Consider the following 6,018-nt stretch of genomic DNA (forward strand, 5'->3'; position numbering starts at 1 on the left):
TTTTTCTCCATTTTCTTTTGACTGAAGTGGGGCGGCAGGCTCAGGCAGATCAATCTGTTGATGTAGCTGAAACAATCAGCAAGGTTTGTTTCTGCAAGTTCAACAAGTTGACCACGGTGTCCATCCTTATTGTCTTGGCACCACAGGCTGTTGGCAAGAGCAGCTGCCATATGGCACTGCCGTGACCATGGAGCCATGGGCAAGCTGCCTGCTTGTGGGTTGTAATACAATCTACCAGGATTCAATTGGGACCTTAAACTACCTCATGCATTATTTGTAATTTAGAATGCAGAAAAATAGAAGAGACTTTAAACCTGGTTTTATTTGTGACAGCCCAAGTGCCCTTTGGTCTGCCCCGGACATTTGGAAACATCAAGAAACCTCAACATGTCAAGGCACCCATGCTAAATAGTCAGAAATACGCTGTAGCTATCTGTTTTTCCCATCTCAAAGTATTGTCCCATGAAAGCAGCATCTTACCCGTTTGTCACGTTAACCAGTACTCTGCACCAAATGCCCACAGCCCCCAGGCCAGTGCCAGACACTCAGTGTCTGTTCTTAGCTAACTGGATGGACACCAGTATTCTAAATTATCCTGTCTGGGTTCTTGTGTAACATCATCACAGGTTTTCTTTAAAAGAACCCATTATTTCTCATATGTCTTTTTAGAGGAGATGGGACCCTTCTAAAAATAAATGTGCATTCCTCTTGTGTGTATGAGAAAGAAGGTAATAGCATTCTTCTTTGTGTAGCTGGAAGAGAACCAGCTGTATCAGCTTTACTGTATATGATGTTCGAAAATGTCAGGCTAATGGAGAATGTCCTGCAGATAGCATTAATTTTTAATGTGGTTGTTACAGGTGATAAAGCTATGAGAGAATGATGTGGTGAATATTGTCCATTGGGTGTACTATTTTTACCCATTATTTGCTCAAAATGTTTTTGTGAATTGTTGTATGTTCACAAGGTAGCTTAAAGAAAGGCCCTAGTCCTTCGTCTTCTGTTCATCTGTTTTAGTGCTTGCTGAAAAAAAGGTGGATTTTTGTCTGTATATAATTGCATGAAAGGGTATCTGTATTTGAAAGTAAGAACTCCCTCCCCAACCTACACTACCCCCCCTCCCCCATGCCTCCCTGTGATTTATAATATGCCACATACTCATAGTGGTAGCTGAAGTCACTGGAAGCTGTGTTTTGAACACAAAAGCAATATGTATTTTGTAGATTCAGGGGTTTCAAAGTACTCCCTGAAAACACTGGATACTGATAAATATGTTGTACCCCTGATCTGTAGAATGGGGATAGCCTTGCAAAACCAAATGGAGATGTCTGAAGTTGCCCTGTGATGATTTTCTCATTATCTTTTAAAGGTAGTTTATTACACTTGCCACTAGAACGGTGTTTGAAAATTTTGCAGTAGGTATGGTACGAAGCTGCATGTTAGTTAAAAAAAAATACTTCATAGCAGATCAGAAATAGAGCCTTTGAGTACTGAAATGCACTTAGTAAGACGGGTACTCTGGAAAAAGCGTGTGATTAAATAATTAACTGTGATGTCACAATGCATGACCACAAGGGAATGAAGAGAAGCTAGCGCTGAGTTAGCTGTGTGCATTGTGTTAAAATTTCCTTTAGTAATGTGAATATAAGCTAAAAAAAAAGTCTTGAGACAACTGCCAGCCTAATGACATCGATGCTTTGTCTGCACAGTCTGGCATGTAAACTGTTGATGCCAATCAAGAATTTTCTCCAAACATTTTCTATGTGGGTTCATGCCAGCGTGAAGCTCATTGTCATTAGCAGGACGTGATTCAGATCATAATTTAACTCAGTCCCATTTCCACTTAAGTTTGAATTTAACAGAGCTGTAAACAAGTGACAAGCTATAAAAATTGGGCTGTCCTACTGAAATGGCATGATTTTCAAGCACTTGTAAGAGAAGTGACTGTCTCTTATGTGTTTGAAGGTAGATCCTACATCATGGGGACTGCTGCAGTCTACTTAATGAATTACAGTTATCAAATGCACGGGTGAATGCATGACATTAGGACATGGTGCTGTGCTTCTGTAAAGTCTTTCCATGTTGTGATGAGAGCATAACTTGGCTCTTGAAATTTTCCAGTCTATGGTGAGAGAAGGGGAAAAGCAGCATGGCAAAAGAAGACATCCGACTACATCTAAGGACAAAACACCATATTCTCATGCAGTTGTTGGACCACATCCTGCCTTTCTTTTTATGCATATAATAACCATGGAGAAGACAGAATATCTGCAAAGAAATATTTTGCTAATAATCAAGAGGAGTGCTTAATGAAGGATTCCTAGCAAGAAGCATTCACAAATTCTCTTTCAATATCCAGGAGAACACATAGCGTATGTACAGGTTTTTGTATTAGAGGTAATCTAAGATGTTTCTCACCTACTGTTTTTTAGTGAACAATAAATTCCTCCTGCTTTAGGATTAGAAGGATGACAGTAACAGAAGTGCATCCCCACGTCTTCAGAGCCGGCAGGTGCTGGCGCAAGGTGACCTTGGTGGGAAGGAACGGGGGTAGTACTGAGGGTGACGGGCTGTGTATAGTCTGGCAACAGTTGCTAGTTGTTGTGGCACCCCCCAGCCCCTCCTCCCACCAGTTCCAACAGCTGCCATAAGCTGCTGTGAAGTACTGCGTAATTATAGCATTTTCTTGATCCTCTTGATCCCCTTCAGAGATTCCTGGCCCTACCCGTGGCCAAACTCACCACCTTAAGGCAAGGCACTCATGGAGGTATGACAGTGGCACCACTGCTGCTGCCATCCCTAGGGAGGAGGTGGTGGTTCTGTAGTGAGCAGTGGGTTTGCAGGTCTCTAAATGTCCCAATAAATGTAACTACTGCTGGTAAGCATTTAAAAATACTGATTTGTGATTTAATTTTTTTTGCCTAAACCGGCATTTTTATTTTTCTGTACAAGTGGGTCTTATCTTTCTCCTACTGAAGTTTCCTAGGAACACTAGGCCTGGAAGTAATTTTGAAATGTGTGAGGGAAGTGAGATCAAAGGTCTTCATAAGAAAAAAAGGTTATTTTTATATGGACGGTCATTTTTTTCCTAATTGTTACACAGAACTAAGTACTTGTGCACTTTTTTTTGCTTACCGTAAAGGTGTAAAATCATACTTCTCAAAGTCACTTCATGAGATTTTTTTCCCATAGGTGAATCGGAACCTTGTGACTTACTATTATTTTTAAATAAATGAAGTCTGTACTAAGTAGATTTCATTTCTTTAGTTTGTAGCAATGGGTTTTGAATTTCCTGTTTAATGACAAAGAATATCGGGTTTGTGGTCTTTCGTTTTGCGCTTATTCACTTGTACTGTGTAAAAGATCCCTGATAGTTAACAAACTGTAGTGGGTTGATCTTGACCAGATGCCAGGCACCCACCAAAGCCACTCTCACTCCTCTCTGCAGCTGGACAGGGGAGAGAAAATATGACAAAGGGTTCATGGGTTGAGATAAGGACCAGAGAGATCACTCATCAAATACCATCATGGGCAAAACAGGATCTAATTAGAGATATGAATTGAATTTATTACCAACAAAGTTGGAGTGGGATAATGAGAAGTAAAATAAACCCTTAAAAACACCATTTCCCCACCCCTCCCTCCTTCCAGCTCTACCTCCTACCCTAGCGGCGCAGAGAGACAGGGAATGGGGATTATGGTCAGTTATTTCCCCACCCCTCCCTCCTTCCAGCTCTACCTCCTACCCTAGCGGCGCAGAGAGACAGGGAATGGGGATTATGGTCAGTTCATCCTCCGAGGCTTCTCCCACTGCTCAGGGACAAGAGTTGTTACCCTGCTGCACTGTGGGGTTCCTCCCATGAGAGACAGTTCTTCAAGAGCTTCTCTAATGTGAGTCCATCTCACAAGCAACAATTCTTTGCAAACTGCTGCCATGTGAGTCCATTCCACAGGCAGCAGTCCTCAAACTGCTGCAGCGTGGATCACTCTTCCACAGGGTGCAGTCCTTTAAGGACAGGCTGCTCCAGCATGGGCTTCCCTCTCCATGGGCCTCCCACAGGATCACAGCCTCCGCTCAAGCATCCACCTGCTCCAGCATGCATCTCCTCCACGGGCTGCAGGTGGATCTCTGCATCTCCATGGACCTCCATAGGGAGGCTTCACCATGGTCTTCACTACAGGCTGCAGAGGAATCTCAGTTCCAGTGCCTGGAGCACGTCCTGTCCCTCCTCCCCTGACCTTGGTGTCTGCACAGTTGTTGTTCTCACCCCATTCTTCTCTGGCCACAATTAAAACTGCCTCGTAACTTTTTTCTTTCTTCTTAAATCTGTTATCGCAGAGGTGTTATCACCATTTCTAACGGGCCCAGCCTTGGCCAGCAGCACATCTGTCTTTGCAGCCACCAGGGATTGGCTCTGCCAGATGTGGAGGAAGCCACCCCTGTAGCCCCCCTGCTACCAAAACCAGGCCACACAAACCCAATACAAGGACCTTGAGAGACCTTTCCTGGATTTTCTTTTTTAGCCCAGTTTGATAGTGCTGTGTTGTATATACACACAAATTCCATTAATTTCTGTGAGAATTGGATGTGTGCACCTAGGGTAATTGTTTCTAAAGATAGAAATCATTCCCATTCATATTTTATGTTTTCCTCACCTGTGACTGTAAGACCCCAAGATCACATAAAAAAGAATACTAGAGCTAAGGTTTTTAAGAAGTAGATGATACTAGACTTTTACAGATGCTCAAGATTCTGTGAGCCTGTACACAGTTCCCCTTTGTTGCTGCATCCTGCATGGTGTTGGTTACTGGAATAGTGTGGGGCTTGGCTCTGGCTTTAGTTTTACCAGAAATTGCACTGTAGTACCCTGAGCAAGCTCAGACAATAGACTCAAATGTTGTGGCCCTGAGGTAACTTTCTTAAATTTAAAAAACTTCCCATCTGTATAAACGCCTATCTGCCACATCACACAGTGTCAGAGCACTGTGAATGGCCTCTAACTTCCAATGCACTTCCTTTCTGTGCTGTTTTTGTTTACAGGGAGCAGAGGGACAGAGAGAAGGTTGGGCAATGCTTTGGCTCTGCTCCAGGAGATGTAAACAGATTTCCCAATTTTTGGCTTTGGTGGTGTAGCCGGAAGCGGATGGCTGGAGGTGCTCCAAGGCAGTGTGAGTGGGGCTCCCTTGGAGGGGCTCATGAGTCAGAGCGTGAGGGCTGTGGGTGCTGGTGAGTCACCAGCTTCGCACTCAGCAGCAGCTCCACTTTGATGTGGCTCAGTCACAAAATCCACAGTCAGTCCCTATGTTTAAGCCCTGATAAAGGACCCCAAAAAAGCTTGACACTGTTAGTCAAACTCCGTGTTTGTGTTATTTCAGGTGGTAGTGCAGATAGCACAGAATAATCAGTTTATCCTTCTCAGTTCCCCTAAAACCATTTTAGATGAGTACCTCTGAATTTCCTAATACCAGAAAAAAAAAGGTCTGACAATAGAACCCACTGAGATACATTTGTTGTTGGAGCAAGTACAAGCAGAAAGAGAATTGGTGTCCTTTGTGCTGCTGCTTGCTGATTTAAACTCACTGAGATGTCTTGGCATGGCTGCAGTGGACGTCAGGAATTAGAGCCTTGCAGTTACAAAATGCGGGACAAAGCAGCAGCACAAATTCAGAGAAACATTGACATTTCAAAGCGGGAGGCAGACACCCAAGCAGGACTCATTTAACAAAAGCCTAAGGTACAACAGGTGGAACAGAATCCCAAAGTCCTAGTAAAATACTCATCTGTTTGGGTCTGAGCTTTGGTTTAGTTTTTAATGAGGGTCCACCATTGGCATACAATTTGCCACTTGCTCCCACTTGCTGAATTGGAGCACTGCAGGACTTTATGGGTGGGAATGCCATGATCTGAGCAGGTTGGAGAAGCAGTTATGGTAGCATATTCTCTGTCCTCTTTGTCGGATTCTTGTGTATCTCATTTGAGTTGTAAATATTTAACTTTCCCAGATTTTACTGGAACAT

Source organism: Corvus brachyrhynchos, unplaced genomic scaffold, assembly GCF_000691975.1.
Source record: "Corvus brachyrhynchos isolate BGI_N302 unplaced genomic scaffold, ASM69197v1 scaffold544, whole genome shotgun sequence".
Classification (NCBI taxonomy): Eukaryota; Metazoa; Chordata; class Aves; order Passeriformes; family Corvidae; genus Corvus; species Corvus brachyrhynchos.